Raw genomic sequence first — 16964 nt, 5'->3', positions numbered from 1 at the left:
ATTCTGCTAGACACAATTTTAATTTGCACTCCTATGAAAGAGAATTATGTACTTCTTTAGCAGTTTTCTGCAAATTACAGAATTGTATAGTAACTCAAAGAAAATGAGACAGAGATAAACTCAATGGATGAGCAAGATAAAAACCTGCTTATCGTTTTCTGCCCATTTCAAAGTTGTTCACAACTTTTCTAGACAAAATTTTGCAGGTCTCCTTCAATTCCCCTAAAAGTCAAAAATTAAAGACCTTTTTTTTTTTTTTTAAAGATCTTATTTATCTGTTTGACAGAGACAGATCATAAACAGGCAGAGGCAAAGAGAGAGCGGGACGCAAGCTCTGTGCTGAGCAGAGAGCCCAATGCGGGACTCGATCCCAGGACCCCGAGATTATGACCAGAGCCAAAGGCAGAGGCCCAACCCACTGAACCACCCAGGCGCCCAAAATTGAAGGCCTGGACTACAAGATCCCAAATATTTTAGTATTGTTCCTTGCCCTTCCGGCTCCCATTACAGATTTCACATACTAACTCTCCCCCTCCACATCTGTTCCAGCCACACGGGCCCCCTGGCTGTTTCTGAAGACAAAAAGCAGGCTCTTACTTCAGGGCCTTTGCAACTGTTGTCCTGTCAGAAACCATCTTCCTCCAGATATCCTTGCTCCCTCACTTACTTCAGGTCTTTACTCAGATCAACTTATGAGAGAACTTTCCTGAGTATCTTATATGAAATACATAAACCCCTACATCAAAACAGTACTTCCTTTTTTCCTTTTCTTTTTCTTCCACTGCTATATTATTCTCAAATGACTTATTTCCAACTAGCATGCTACATATTGACTTATTGTTGGATTCCCTGCTTCTCTCCTCCACCGACAGCACAAAATGTAAACTGCACAGGAAGGCAAAGACTTTGTTTTCTTCACTGCTATCTCCCCAGTATCCAGACAGTGCCAGACACATACTATATGCTCCGTAAGCTTCAGATGAATGAATACATAGGTACTGAATAATGGATAATGTTTCACAATTACAACATACTTACTAATAAATTTCGCCCTGAATTTCTTCAACATAAAACATAGCAATAAAACTACAACCAAGGGGTGCCTGGGTGGCTCGGTGGGTTAAAGCCTCTGCCTTCAGTTCGGGTCATGATCTCGGGGTCTTGGGATCAAGCACTGCCTTGGGCACTCTGCTCAGCAGGGAGCCTGCTTCCCTCTCTCTCTTTGCCTGCCTCTCTGCCTACTTGTGATCTCTGTCAAATAAATAAATCTTAAAAAAAAAAACTACAACCAAGGGGCACCTGGGTAGCTCAGTCATTAAGTGTCTGCCTTTGGCCCAAGTCATGATCCCAGGGTCCTGGGATCGAGCCCTGTGTCGGGCTCCCTGCTCAGCAAGAAGTCTGCTTCTCCCTCCCCTTCTCCCCCTGCTTGTGTTCCCTCTCTCATTGTGTCTCTGTCAAATAAATAAATAAAATCTTAAAAAAAAAACTACAACCAAATAATCTTACATTTTAACTAATTAACATGTTACTTAACAGTTACTTCTTAAGATTATTTTTTAAAATGGAGCTCAAAATTTATTACTTAGATTGGTCTGAACCCTGACAGTTATTTCATGAAAAATGCTTTAAAATTTAGCATATGGTACCACAAAATTTCTCTCAGAAGCAATGTCATCCGTGGCTGTCAAAATGAGCAACTATACTCAAAAGACTTGGGTGGCACCAGATGTCCTCCTTCTCCTACTACACAGATTCAAATACTGTTATTAGGACTGCAGTTACAGCAGAGATGATACCTGAAGAGTCTAAGTGGGCAACTTGATTATCTCAAAATCATTATCCACGCCATATTATTTTCACCAAGCTACATCACTCCTTAAAGTTCTACAGTCTTGGCATAGACGTAGGTGAAGGTGAATAGACTTCTAGGGTTGAGACTACTATTTATGTTGGATTTCTGATCCTGAATCTTTCCCTAAGCTCTTATAATTTTTAACATCAAAAGATGCCTAACAAATTAGTATGTTCTTTGCATAACATCTGAATTACCTGCCATATGCAATTTCAATACCAATATCTTTGATCTAATATTTGGTATTTCTTTGGAATTGTTATTTGGTAGATATTTCTGCTAAAAGAGAAATACGATTATGTAAGTAGAAAGCAGGAGTCTGGAATATCACAGGCTACTGAAACGGTTTAGCTATTAATATTAGTTAGGTTCTTCAAATATTTTCTCTCTTTACACTAGGTAACTCAAAAAATCTGCTTAAAAAATCTGTTTAAAAATTCAAAGGACGAAAGGGTTCCTCTTTTTCTTCTTCTATCTACAAATAAACCAAAAGTAAAGCTAACAAAATAAGGCTGTGTTCCTCTTGTTGACACGGTTGCAACTGTTTAAGATTGGGTCTGTTAGCATGTACATTTTCAGTTTTTAATTAAAATGCCACAAATTAATATGTCTATTTTTTCAAAACTAAGTATGTTAGTAGGGAAAAATATCCAGTATACGCTTCCCCATTCCCACCCCCCAACAAGAAAACAGGTGGGTTGGAGGCAATAAATGCTATTTTCCTAATATATGGCTCCAGTGACACCTGCTTTAGTAATAAAAAGATAATCAAATCACCATTCAAGTGCCTAAGGCAAATTTAGTCTGAAAAACAGAGAAATAATTTACTGTTTAAAACCACTACTCTTTACTTTTTTTATTTTTAAAGAAGATTTGTTTATTTATTTGATAGAGGGATAGAGAGCACAAGCAGGAGGAGCGGCAGGCAGAGGGAGAGAGGAGACGCAGGCTCTCCACTGAGCAGGGAGCCCGATACGGGACTCGATCCCAGGACCCCGGGATCATGACCCGAGCCAAAGGCAGACGCTTAACCAACTGAGCCACCCAGGCACCCCCAGTAGTCTTTAAATTATTAAAAATGTGTTAAGATTAAACTAATGTAACATTGTGTATTAACTACACTCAAATAAAAAATTAATTAAAAATATGGTAAGATTTAGACTCCTGGGCAGTTCAGTTACTTAGGTGACAGACTCTTGCTTTCAGCTCAGCTCATGATCTCAGGGCTGTGAGATAGGGCTCCACACTCAGCAGGGAATCTGCCTGAGATTCTCTCCCTCTCCCTCCACCTCTGCCCCCAACCCCCAGCTCCTGCACACCTGTGGGCACACTCTCTCTCAAACAAATCTTTAACAAAAAATGTCATAAGATTATATCAAAGAATAAGAGAGGGCTTTCAAGTAACAAATTATACATTCAAAGGTATGGTCAATATTTTTTAATAAAATTTTTGATTTAAAGATGAAAAATTTAAAATGATACTAAAAAGGACTTAAGATCAATAAATACAACTTTCTACCACTTGTGAGTACGGCAAAAGCTGGCATTAAATACAACACAATAAATGCTGGGTCTGTTTATAAGAATCAATTATGCAACACCCTTAAGCAAACTGTTGTTTTACTAGACTTTTAAAAACTTGGGTTGCTCCAGGAGTAATATGTTTTTAAGAGTGGCATATGAGCAAAAATCTGGTCTAAGTTGTTAAGTACATGATTTCTGGGTTTAAAAACGTACTTAAGGGACTTGGTTTTTTTTTTTAAATAAACTTTATTTTTGTAACAGTTTCAGATTTAGAGAAAAAATGGGAGGATAGTACAGAATCCCCAGATTGACTCCACAGCTGGTGTTACAAGTTAATAACATGTTACTTTAGTATGGTACATTTGCTACAATTAAAAAACTAATATAGATATATAATTATTAACTAAAATCCATATTTTATTCAAATTCCCTTAATTTTCACATAATATGCTTTTTTTGTTGCAGGATCTTATTCAGGATATCATATTACATTTAGGAGCCCTTAGGCTCCTTTTGGCTACGGTTTCTCAGATTTTCCTTGTTTTTGATGACCTTGACAGTTTCAGGGAATACTGGTCAAGTATTTTGTAGAATGTCCCTCTACTGCGATTTCTCTAGTGTCTTTCTCATGATTAGACTGGAGTCATGGATTTTGGGGAGGAAGATCAAGGAGGTAAAGTGCCATTTTCATCACAGCATATCTTTTGGAACAAACTACCAGTATGACTTATCACTACTGACCTGGCTAAGGTAGTGTTTACCAGATTTCTCCACTGTGAAGTTACTCCTCCCAATCTCCTTTCATTAGTGTACTCTTTAAAAGGAAGTCACCATGCACAGAGCCCACACTCGAAGAGTGGGGTTCCGCTCTACCTTGCTGAAGATGGACTATCAACATCAATTATTTGGAGTTCTTTTGCACAAGAGATTTGTCTCTTCACCATTTATTTATTCAACAACTTATTTATACCATATGGAGCCATGGGTATTTATTTTACACTTTGGGTTATGATCCAATACTACATTACACTTATTTTCTTGCTCAAAATTTTCCACCTTTGACCACTGGGACTTCTTTCAGTTGGCTCCTATGTCCCTTTGAAATAATCCCATCATTGTTGAGTTTGTTTAAGCACTTTCTTACTTTTTGGTACTACAAGATGCTCTAGGCTGATCTTATATATTCCTTGCCCTAGTCCTCGAATCAGTCTTTTCTCCAAGGAGCCCTGGTTTCTTTTCATAGAGAACTGTATTAGAAACCAAGATCTGAACCAGGTGTGCTCTTGCCACTGGGAATTCACTGCTTCCGGGAGGGCCTGTTTGTAACTGAATTTTATGTTATTTTGGGGTAACTTGCATAATAAGATATAGAAATACATTTATGCACAGACTGTACTAGACCTATGGAGTTTTAAAATTAGTTAATGCAATTACAGATGTATTTATCATCATTTTACAGATTTATTTTGAAAATAAGCTGAAAACCATAAAGGAGACTGATTTATATATATATTTTTATATATATATATATATATATATATATATATATATATATAAAATTGGGACATGTCCTTTTATTTTGAAAAAGGAAAGGGGAACAAATGCATAATGTCAGAAATACAAATGATATGTCATTATGATTTCTGTAGGTCAGCAAGCAGTTCAGCAACTTTTTGGTCTCAGGATCCCTTTATACTTCTAAAAATTATTTGAGAAATTTTTCAAAGAGCTTTTAACTGGATTATCTCTTGATACTTACCAAATTAGAAGTTAAATGTGAGAAATGTTTAAAATATTAATTAATTTATTTAAAAGGATACACTTATGAGGTGTTAACATAAATTACATCTGTATGAAAAAAACTGTTTAAAAAAACTTATTTTCCAAAAAACTTGGTAAGTGAAATATTTTTGCAAATATCTGTAATTTCTGGCCTTATAGAGGACAGCTAGTTTCTTAAGACTGATTCTGCAATATGCTGTTTTGGTTAAAGTATATAAGCATATGAAGAAAATCTAGCCTCACAACAGATATACAGTTGGGGAAGAGAATATTTTAATCATTATTTCAAATAACTGTTGATATTCTTGAAACCATAACAGAACTCAACAAATGGTAGTTTCCTGAAGGCTAATTACACTGTGGATTCTAAAACCCTAGCCATGAACTTCTCATGTTCTATTACATTAAAATCCATTGATTTATCTTGCACTTTGAATGGATCTTTGATCCTTATGTGATTTAGTATCATTACACATTGGCCACCTGGAAAATATTGATTCAATGAGCTATGCAGGTGTTCCAAATTGACACAATTCAGAATACAATACGAAGAAAAGAAAATTCCATTCTTTAATATCAATATCCACTTCACAAGAAAAGCCTTTAAGTATCTGGGAAGCTGTCAAGCTCACAGTATTAGGTACAAGTTTTCCAAAATTCTAAATTTTACTTGAAAATTTTATTTTAAGATTGGCTACAAATACAGCTGTTTTTCTTGAAGTGTTAGGCCCACTTAGTTCATTTTTGGAAAAACATATCTCAAATACATTAGTTCAAATAACCAAAAACTTTCACTTTTTCTTTGGGGAAAAAAAAAGGAGGTTTTACAGAAAAAAGCAGCTAGTTTAGCTCACACCTTGGTTGAGCATGCACTTTTTCTGAAGATGACTATCATGCTTTAGTACACAGGATGAGTACTCAAAGTCGAGATCTAATGAAATTAGTATTTTTGGTGGTTCAGTCCGTTAAGCGTCTGCCTTCGGCTCAGGTCATGATCCTGGGGTCCTGGGATCGAGCCTGCATCGGGCTCCCTGCTCAGTGGGGACTCTGCTTCTCCCTCTATCCTTCCCCTATGCTTGTGGTCTCTCTCTCTCTCTCTCAAATAAATAATAAATCTTTAAAAAAAGAAATCAGTATTTTTATTGCTTCATCAAGAACATTCTTTTTGGGCGCCTAGATGGCTCAGTTGGTTAAGCAGCTGCCTTCGGCTCAGGTCATGATCCTGGAGTCCCAGGATCGAGTCCCACATCAGGCTTCCTGCTCGGCAGGGAGCTGGTTTCTCCCTCTAATCTGTCCCCTCTCATACTCGCATTCTCTCTCTATCTCAAATAAATAAATAAATAAAATCTTAAAAAAAAAAAAAAAAAGAGCATTCTTTTTCTTAAGGGGAGGAGGGGCAGTGGGAAAGGCTAAGCAGGGAGCCCAATGCAGGGTTCAATCCCAGGACCCTGGGATCGTGAACTGAGCTGAAGGCAGACACTTAACCAACTGAGCCACTCAGGCACCCCACATCAAGGTCATTCTTAAATAAAACTAGATTTTTTTTTATTTCTTTATTTTTTAAACTGGATTAAAAAAAAAAAGAAACTATGAATGTATGACAAAGAAAAAACATTAATAATTGGTTTGGTGCCACTGCCTTAATCTGTGTTCAGGTGTTAGCAGTTTTATTCACCATTGCTTTTAGAGCAGCATTGCAAATGTCAACACAGTGGAAAATTATGAAGATAGTTTTGACTTTCCAGATCATCTGATATCAGGGACCCACATAGGTCCCCAGTACAGTCTGAACACTGCTCAAAATTAGATAGTCAAAGGATAAGATAATATTATAATAATATCATACCAAAAAATGAGAGATTTTAGGTGAAAGAGATAAATTCCTAGAAAAAAATTAACTTGCCTAATCTAATTCAAAAGGAAGCAAAAATATGAATAGTCTTAAAAATCTTAAAATATTCCATTAGGAATCAAAAAAATCCTCCCATAAAGAAATTCTAGGCCTAGATGGCATCACAGATGAATTCTGTCAAACATGCAATTAAGAAATAATTTTACATAATATATGACAGAAAATAAAGATACCCTCTCTGAATCATCTTGAGACTTATATAACCTTGATACCATGCACAGCACAATAAAAGAATATTAGAGGCTGATGTCCTTCATGAATATTGGTGCAAAAATTCCTAACATACTAGCATAGCAAACAAAGTCAAAGGTTGGTTTAATATTAGAAAAACCAAAATAATTCTTCATGTTAATAAACAAAAGAAGAAAAAAAATATCAATATTAATAGTTTCAGAGAAGATAAATCTCTTCAGAGATTTCTCTCAACAGAAAAGTGAAGCTTTAAGGCTGTTTCTGGGAGATCCAAGTAGCCGAAAAGGACTAGCTTCCTGGCCTCAAGAAAAAATGAAGCCACAGTACTCCCAGAAAGGGGAAACCGCTGCAAGAGTAAGGTGCTACCAGTATCATTTTTTCCAAAAGAAAAAAAACTAGGGTCAAAATCCTAACCAAGTTTTTTTTGTTTGTTTCATATTAAATGTGGTCATGCTTGGTGTGCCCTCACACATCTGTTCCAACAGTCTAACAAATTTCTTGTAACAGTCAATTTGGAAGACAAAGATGGACTATAATGCTGTCCCCAACTTTCTACGAATCATCTGCACTAAAGGGGAAATGAATGGTACAACTGTTCTTTCACTATTATTCAGAATACCTGGGTATACTTACCTTTTTCCTTTTCTTGTTGCTACTCACATAAGGGCTCCCCATATAAAGGAAGCAATACTGTTCCCACTGCCACAGATATTAAGCAAGTTCAGTAAAAACCATCTTGTCCAATTTAAAACAGAACTTAAGTTGGCTAAATCAGAAAACTAAGTGTAGGTGCAGGTGTGTGTACCTTAAACATTTTATTTTAGCTTACACATAAAAAAAAAAAAAAGGAAAGAATTATCCAAACTTAGAAGTTAGGAGCTTTTGGGGTGCCTGGGTGGCTCAGTGGGTTAGCCTCTGCCTTCGGCTCAGGTCATGATCTCAGGGTCCTGGGATCGAGCCCCACATCGGGCTCCCTGCTCAGCAGGGAGCCTGCTTCCTCCTCTCTCTCTGCCTGCCTGTCTGCCTACTTGTGATCTCTATCTGTCAAATGAATAAATAAAATCTTAAAAAAAAAAAAGAATTATTCTCATGATGCATGGAAGGACCAAACATCCCCACCCTAATTTAAACCTACAGATGCTTCCTCATGACTTCTGCCAAAGTCCACATAAGAAGCTGAGTACTTAAGTTCTGAAGAAAAACTGTCCCTGATGGGGAAAAAAAATGTTACAGAAGGAGAAAATAAAGAAAATAATGGACATTACTCAGAGATATAATGGTCAAGAATTTAACATAATTATTCAAAGATGTCCTCAGATCCAGGAAGCCCAAAGAATCCCAAGTAGAATTACAAATAATAAAATAAAAAATAAAGTTAAAAAAAATTCAATACATTCTATAAAACTAGGAACACTAAAGGAGGTGAAAAAGCTTAAAAAATAGTCAAATAACAGATTATTTTCAAAGGGAGGGCAATTTTACTTCTCAACAGCAACAGTGGCAGTCAAAACATCAAAATAATGTCTTCAATGTGATGAGAAAACTTAGAATTCAATACACAGTGAAATTATCTTTCAAGAATGCAGATGAAATAAACACATCTTCAGATTAAAAAAAAAACCACATACACTGTCATCCACCTTCACCAAAAGACTTTCATTAAAACAAATTCTGAAGAATGTACTTCAGGTAGAAAAAAAATGTTTCACATGGAAGGTCTCAGATAATGCACCAAGGAAACAGTAAACAAAGATCAACTATCTAAAATAATAATGTTTAAAAAAATTTTTTTAAAGATTTTATTTATTCATTTGACAGAGAGAGATCACAAGCAGGCAGAGAGGCAGACAGAGAGAGAGGAAGGGAAGCAGGCTCCTACCGAGCAGAGAGCCCAATGCGGGGCTTGATCCCAGGACCCTGGGATCATGACCTGAGATGAAGGCAGAGGTTTTAACCCACTAAGCCACCCAGGCGCCCCATAAAATTTTTTTATATATGCAAGAGATAAATATATTAAAACTCAAATAATAGACAATAGTGTTATAGATTTCTGGAAGGAAGACAATCAGAGCATTTTAAGTTATTACATTATTCAAGAATAGATTAAAGATACTGATTTAAACTCTTCCTTTTAGAAAGGACTTCTTTAAAAAGCTAGAGCAACCATTGAAAAAATAAATAACATTAATTTACAAACAAGAGTACATGTGTGCAAGGTGTTAGGGGGACTGAAATGAGAAAACATGCCTACATGAAGGCTTCAAACACATTCACTCCAAACAAAAGACTGGAAGAACAGGAAGGAAGGCGAGGAGGAAAAACAGACCACAAGACAGAAATCAATCTAAATCTACCAGTATCACAAATGACTAAAATTCCAGTAAAAAATATTGTCATTCAAAACAAAACACAATTTAACCATACCCTGTTTATAAGACACAAACTAAAATACAGGACCAATGAAAAGCTAAAGGATGAAAAATACTATTAACCAAAAGCAAGCTAAAACAGATATATTAACCCAAGAAAACAGCCAACCACAAAAAACAAAACTATAAGGCAAAATAGTTTTGAATATGGCCTTTCAATCCAAAAAAAAGTTCGACTTAAAAGAAAAAAAATTGAAATGTAAGTACTTAATAGCACAGAATCAAAATACATAAAACAAAAATTACATCTAGAGGAGAAACTGCCAAACCTACCACCATGTGAGAGGCATTAATACGCCTTTCTCAGCACAGAAACTGATAAGTCCCAAAATCAAACCAAATCCAAAGCCAAACAACACCTACGCAAACCATGAAAGATGTAAGTAGAACAGCTAACAAGCTCACGAACATATATGAAGCACTATACTAAACAACTGATTTCACATTCTTTCCAAATGCATATAAACATTCATGAAAACTAGCCATATACCAGGTCTTAAAGTTAGTCTCTACAAATTAGATTATGGTCTGTGACCATGAAGAAATCAACTTGGAACACTATCACAGAAATTATATTTACAAGCTAAATATGTTGAAATTAAATATATGCTTTTGTAATAATTACTGAGGCAAATAAGTGTTTTTTTTAATGGAAAAACACAAAAATACTATATATCAAAACTTGTAGAAAGGCAGCTCAAATGATACTTAGAGGCAAATTTAAGCACTAAAAACCCAAATTCAAAAGTCTTTGTAGAAGGACAGAAAAAAACCAAAAACCTAAAAGTTCTAAGAAAGAAGAAAGAAATAATAGCAGGCCCTAAAAGAACAGAAAATATTTAAAACAAGATGATAAACTAGAAGTTCATTCTCTGAAAGAGTAATTAAAATTATAAACCTCTGGAAAAACTAATTGGGAAAAAGATAACACAAACTAATATAAAGGAAAAGGAAACTTTACAGATGTTATAGGGATTAAGCTGATCAGAGGATACTGTGGACAATTTAATGATAATAAATTTGAAAGTTTGGAAAGATTTCTGAAAAGTTTTTAGAAAAATACAATCTATTAAAAATGCATCAAAAAGATTTAGAACTCACACTTTCCAATTTCAAAACTTACATTAAAGCTACTGTCATCAAGCATCAAATCACCAAGTGGTACAGGCTAGAAGAGAAATATAGATCAAATGAAACAAAACTGAGAATCTAGAAATAAATGCATACATTTATAGTCAACTGATTTTCAAAAGAAGAGCCTAGATAATTTGATATAGAAAGAATAGTCTCTTCAACACATGGTACCGGGACCTCTGGATTTCTAATTGCAAAATAATAAATTGGGACCTCCACCTTATACTATATATAAAAATTAACTCAAAATGGATCTAAAACCTAAATGTAGGAGCTAAAACATAAAACTTTTCAGCACACAAATCTTCATTCAAGTTTCTTTGATACCAAAATCACAAACAAGAAAAGAAAAAAAAGATAAACTGAACTTTATCAAAATAAAAAACTTTTGCACTTTAAAGGACACAATGAAATAAAATGAAAAGACAAAAGAGCTAGAGAAAATATGTGGAAACAGAGCTAGAGAAAACAGAGCTAGAGAAAATATCCCGAATATATAGAGAACTCTTACAATTCAACAATAAAAAGACAATTCAATTTTTAACAGATTTTTAAAAAAGATTTTATTTATTTATTTGACAAAGAGAGCACAAGTAGGCAGAGCAGCAGGCAGAGGGAGAGGGAGAAGAAGACTCTCCGCCAAGCAGGGAGCCTGATGTGGGGTGGGGGGCTTGATTCCAGGACCCTGGGATCATGACCTGAGCCAATGGCAGCCACTTAACCAACAGAGCCACCCAAATGCCCAATTTTTTTTTCAAAGATTTTATTTATTTATTTGACAGAGAAACAGAGAGTACCAGAAGGCAGAGGGAGAGGGAGAAGCAGGCTCCCGGCCAAGCAGAGAGCCCAACATTGGGCTTGATCCCAGGACCCTTAGACCACGACCTGAGCCGAAGGCAGATGCTTAACCGACTGAGCCACCCAGGTACCCCAAGACAACTCAATTTTTAAATGGACAAAAGCTCTAAATATACATTTTTCCAAGGAAGTTATACAAAGGCCAATAAGCACAGGAAAAAATGCTCAACATCACTTGTCATTAGGAAAATGCACATCAAAACCACAGATTCCACTTCACACCCCCTAGGATGGCTATCATCAAAAAGACAGACAACAACAAGTGTTGGCCAAGATGTGGAGACACTAGAACCCTCACACACTGCTTATGGGACTGTAAAATGGTGCAACTGCTTTGGAAAACATTTTGGCAGATCTTAAAAAGGTTAAATATAGTGTTACCATATGAGCCCAGCAATTCTATTCCTAGACACACAACCAAAATAACTGAAAAATCTGTGTATGCAAAAACTTGTTATTTGGAGATTCATAGCGGTATTCATAATAGCCAAAAAATGGAAACAATCCAAATGTGTGTCAACTGATTAATGCATAAACAAAATGTGGTATATCCACATAATGTAATAACAGTCTGCCAAAAAAGGAAAAATGTACTGATACCGGCTACAATGTGAATAAACTTCGAAAACATTACACTAAGTGAAAGATCCTAGACAAAAGAGGTACCATATTATATATTTCTATTTACAGGAAATGCCTAGAATAGTCGAATCTATAGAGAAAATAGATAACTGGTTGTCAGGGATGGGTTAAGGGAGAATAGCAAGTGATTGCTAGTGGGTACAGGGCTTCTTTTGAGGATAATGAAATGCTCTAGAATTAGACAGTGGAGATGGTTATACAATTTTGGGAATATTTTAAAAATTGAATTTTACACTTTAAAGGGGTGAATTTTGTATGTGAATTACATATCAGTTTTTAAAGGACAAATGTATCAACGGAGCATTTAAAAATAAGAAATAGAGAATCTAAACAGAAAAATAATTATTAAAAAATCAAACAGTGGGGAACCTGGGTGGCTGGCTCAGTCACTTAAACGTCTACCTTCAGCTCAGGTCATGATCCCAGGGTCCTGGGATCGAGCCACGCATCAAGAGCTGCTTCTCCCTCTCCTCCCTGCTCGTGCTCTCTCTCTTACTATCTCTGTCTCTCTCCCAAATAAATGGAACTTTTTTTAAAAAATTGAACAGTTAGTTTAAAATCTTTCCACTAAAAAAATCATCAAATCCAAATAGTTTTACAAGTAAGTCCCACCAAATGGTGGAGAAACAACAAATATATAAAAAAAGAAATAATTACAACTTTAAACAAATTCTTCTAGAGAATAGTGAAAAAAGAAAAACACTTTCTAATTCATATCAAAATCCAACCAGGACAAAGGATGCCAACACCATTCAATGGAGGAAAAGACCATCATGCTGAGAAAACAAGATATCCACATGCCAAAGAATGAACTTGGACCCTTACCTTACACTTTATACAAAAATTAATTCAAAATAAAGTCCTAAATATAAGACCTAAAAGTATAATACTCAGAAAAAAACTAAGAGTAAAGTTTCATGACATTGGATTTGACAATAATTTCTTGGCTATGACACCAAACCCATAGGCAGCAGAGGTAAAAATAGATAAACTGAACTACATCAAAATTAAAAACTTTTAGGCATTCAAGGAAACAATTAGCAGCCTGAAAAGGCAACCTAAAAGACACAGGAGAAAATATTTACAAATCATATATCTGATAAGCAACAACAGTAACAACTACACAAGTAACCTGATTAATGGGCAAAGGACTTGATCAGACATTTCTCCAGAGAAAATGCACAAATGGCCAACAATTTTATGGAAAGAGCCTCAACATCACTAGTTAATAAGGAAACGCAAGTCAAAACTACAATGAGATACTACTTCATAACCATTAGGATAGCTACTATCAAAAAAGAAGCAAACAGAAAATAGGGGTGCCTGGGTGGCTTCCGTTGGTTCACCATCTGACTCCTGATTTCAGCTCAGGTCATGATCTCAGAGTCCTGAGATCAAGGCCCCAGCTCCAAAGGCTCAGGTCCTCTGAGATGGAGTCGCAAGCCCCACAGGCAGCTCTGCTCTCAGCAGGGAGCCTGTTTCTCTCCCTAGCCCTCGCCCGGCTCCCTGCTTATGTGCGGATGCCCTCTCTCGATCTCTCTCAAATAAATCTTTAAACACACACACACACACACACACACACGGGGGGGGGGGGGGGCGGGTGTGCATGGGTGGCTCAGTCCTTAAGCGGCCACCTTCGGCTCAGGTCATGATCCTGGGATTCTAGGATCAAGTACAGCATCGGGCTCCCTGCTCCATGGGTAGTCTGCTTCTCCCTCTCCCACTCCCCCTGCTTGTGTTCCCTCTCTCGCTGTGTTTCTCTCTGTCAAATAAATAAATAAAATCTTAAAACACATACACACACACACAGAAAATAAGTGTTGGCAAGTATATGGAGAGGTTGGAACCCTTCATACTGCTGGTGGGAACATAAATGGTGTAGCTGCTACAAAAAGCAGGATTGCAACTCCTCAAAAATTAAAAATAGAATTACCACATTATCAGCAATACCACTTCTGGGTCTGTATCCAAAGGCATTTAAGGAACTGTGCAGAATTTATTTGTACGTTTATGTTCACAACAGCATTATTCACAATAGCCAGAAGGTGGAAGCAACATACTTGTCCACTAATAGATGAGCAAATAGCAAAATGTTTATACATACAATGGTATATTATTCAGCCTTAAAAAGGAAATTTTGATACATGCTACAACATTATACTAAGTGAAAAGCCAGGCACAAAGAGATAAATACGGTAGGATTTCACTTCTAGGAGATATCTACAGTAGTCAAACTCATAAAAATAGAAAGAATGGTGGTTGCCACGGTGATGGGGAGGGAGAGATGAAGAGTGTTTAATGGGTATAGAGTTTCAATTTTGTAAGACGAAAAAGTTCTGGAGATTAGCTACACAGCCAATGTGAATATACTTTACACTACACTAAACCATACATTTAAAAATGGGTAAGATGGTAAACTTTATAATACGTATATTTTAACACAGCTAACATTTAAAAAGAGAGATACGTTAAAAATCCAACCAGGATAATATAAGAATGGAAATTTAAAAGCCAATCTGACTCATGAACATTAATATAAAAATCCTAAACAAAATTTAAGCAAACCAGATCTAATAATTTATAATAATTAAAAAAAAAGATAATCCCTACATGACTAAATTGGGTTTATCCTAGCAATGTTTAGTTAACCTAATTTGAAAAATCAATGTAACTGACTACATCAACAAATTAAGGAGAAAAACTTTCAATCATTGCTGAAGTTATACAAAAGCCTTTCAGTATAGTTCAGCATCCATTCATGATTTAAAATGAACAGATAAACAAAAGTCCTAGCCAGGTAGGAACAGAATGAAAACTTCTTTAATTTGGTAAAGACGGTCATTTAAAAAAACTACAAGTATCATTTTAAACCGTGAAATTTGGGCGCCTGGATGGCTCAGGGGGTTAAGCCACTGCCTTCAGCTCAGGCCACAATCTCAGGGTCCTAGGATCGAGCCCCACATCAGGCTCTCTGCTCAGCGGGGAGCCTGCTTCTCCCTCTCTGTCTACTTGTGATCTCTCTCTCTGTCAAAAAAATAAACAAAATCTTTTTTAAAAAATAATAAGCCGTGAAATTTGAAAGCATTTTCTAAGGTCATGAACAAGACAAGAAATAAAACTGAGTATCTGAGATATCGGAGATAGTATGATTCAGGGGTAGACAAAAGATCAATGGTACAGAAGAGAGAGTATAGAAATAAAACTACCTATATGAAAACTTGATTTATGACATAGGAAATTTCATATATCAGGGAAGAAATGAAGAACAATTTTAATAAACAGTACTGGGATAACCAATTATCCACATGGAAAGAGTGAATTCATATCCCATACCTGTCACAAAAATCAATTACTAGGAGATTTGAGGATTAAATGCGAAAGGCAAAACCATGAAGCATTTAGTTGACAGAGAATGCCATCAAAAGTTATCAAGGCATACCATGAGAATAACCAAATGAATTCAATGATCAAATTATTTTCATCTTTTAATTTCTCTCCATATTTTATAAATTAATCAATTAAGCAGCAATTGTATCAAAGCACATAGATTATCTGAATAAGAACAGGATACTTATGTAACACAGAACTGCCAATGTCCAGTGACTTCACATCTTAAAGATACTGCACATTTATGTTCTCATTTAAGATCAACCTGTTATTGTCAGGATATGTTAGCAAGGATAAAAAAGCAAAAAACCTCATATTCATTCAGTAAGTGTCTATAGCAATGGATATGGCTGTATCTCATTTCAAATATTAGCAATGATGTCCACGGTAAAATCTAAATAGTATTTTAGGTAAGTGGGCTTGTTAGTTTGACACTTCCCACTGTTTCTTGAATTTTATTTTTTACCAAATGCCAAACCTATCTTTAGAAGCTTCAGGGAAGGGCGCCTGGGTGGCTCAGTGGGTTAAGCCACTGCCTTCGGCTCAGGTCATGATCTCAGGGTCCTGGGATCGAGGCCCGCATCGGGCTCTTTGCTCGGCAGGGAGCCTGCTTCCCTCTCTCTCTCTCTGCCTGCCTCTCGCCCCTCTGTCTACTTGTGATCTCTCTCTGTCAAATAAATAAATAAAATCTTAAAAAAAAAAAAAAAAAGAAGCTTCAGGGAAGAAATACAATGTATTAAGATCTCCCTTGGGAAGAGAAAGAACTATTTTTAAAAAGGGGAGAGGGGAGAAATGGACCAAATAGACAACATACTCTTAGGAGTTTCAAATAATTCTAAAACTAAAAGTGCCCAAGATATAATTACAAGGAACACATCATTCCCTTGGGGAACTAACAACACAGTATATAAGACAGAAAGGGATGAGATGGAAAGAACATTTATCCCAAGATAATTTTTGTCCACCATATGAAAGTATGTGTCCATCATACAAAACAAACTCAATCCCAATGTATCTACTACCATCAAACACCCTCCTCTACACCCAAAACACACACACACACACACACACATATACACAAGGTAGATGTTTTCAATCTAAACTGTAAGCCTAAGGCTCACATGGAAACAAAACGATTTTAACCACACACAAGCTGTAGCCCTCAGATTTGTAGTTTCTCCATGCTGCCCACACAGCACTTTGTGAGCATGTGATTAAGAGGAATGATGCACAATCACACCACATTCCTTCC

The 16964-nt window shown here is 36.1% G+C and overlaps 1 protein-coding gene across 4 annotated transcripts in view; it reads right to left on the bottom strand.

The window, feature by feature from the left end:
• FRS2 (fibroblast growth factor receptor substrate 2) overlaps positions 1-16964 on the bottom strand; it is a 116082-nt gene that overhangs the window by 42253 nt on the left and 56865 nt on the right. The window contains exon 4 of one of the 4 annotated variants that reach the window (XM_047740710.1): positions 10815-10859. The exons of the other annotated variants lie outside the window; for them this stretch is intronic. The gene's annotated coding sequence lies outside the window, so the exon portion shown is untranslated. The remainder of the gene's footprint in view (positions 1-10814; positions 10860-16964) is intronic. 4 annotated transcript variants of the gene reach the window in all.

This window comes from Lutra lutra, chromosome 8, assembly GCF_902655055.1.
Source record: "Lutra lutra chromosome 8, mLutLut1.2, whole genome shotgun sequence".
NCBI classification, from domain to species: Eukaryota; Metazoa; Chordata; class Mammalia; order Carnivora; family Mustelidae; genus Lutra; species Lutra lutra.
The sequence above is the reverse complement of the archived record's forward strand: the minus strand, read 5'-3'. Positions and strand labels throughout refer to the sequence as shown.